Raw genomic sequence first — 851 nt, 5'->3', positions numbered from 1 at the left:
CAGACTAAAGAAATAGCCAGCGATGACACATGGCAATGGCTACAGAGGGGAGAGCTCAAGAAGGAAACTGAAGGAATGATAACAGCGGCACAAGATCAGGCCCTTAGAACCAGATATGTTGTAAGAACGATAGACGGAAATATCATTTCTGACATATGTAGGAAGTGCAATACGAAAAATGGAACCATAAACCACACAGCAAGCGAATGTCCGGTACATGCACAGAACCAGTACAAAAAGAGGCATAATTCAGTGGCAAAAGCCTTCCACTGGAGCTTGTGCAAGAAACATTAGCTACCTTGCAGTAATAAGTGGTACAAGCACCAACCTGAAGGAGTGATAGAAAACAAACCGGTAAAGATCCTCTGGGACTATGGTATCAGAACGGATAGGGTGATACGTGCCAATAGACCAGATGTGACGTTCATTGACAAAATCAAGAAGTAAGTATCACTCATTGATGTCGCAATATCATTGGACACCAGAGTTGAAGAGAAAGAGAGGGAAAAAATGGGTAAGTATCAAGACCTGAAAATAGAAATAAGAAGGATATGGGATATGCCAGTGGAAATTGTACCCATAATCATAGGAACACTAGGCACAATCCCAAGATCCCTCAAAGGGAATCTAGACAACCTAGAGTCTGAAGTAGCTCCAGGACTCATGCAGAAGAATGTGATATTAGAAACGGCGCACATAGTAAGAAAAGTGATGACTCCTAAGGAGGCAGGATGCAAGCCGGAACGCCGCCCCCCACCCACAACTATAAATATCACCCAGTCGAATTGGAGGACTGTGATAGACCAAAAATAAAATCATGGTAATAATAATAATGGAAAATAGGACTCTCG

Source organism: Macrobrachium nipponense, chromosome 18 (genome assembly GCF_015104395.2).
Source record: "Macrobrachium nipponense isolate FS-2020 chromosome 18, ASM1510439v2, whole genome shotgun sequence".
Lineage (NCBI taxonomy): Eukaryota > Metazoa > Arthropoda > Malacostraca > Decapoda > Palaemonidae > Macrobrachium > Macrobrachium nipponense.
This window is presented reverse-complemented; position numbering follows the sequence as displayed.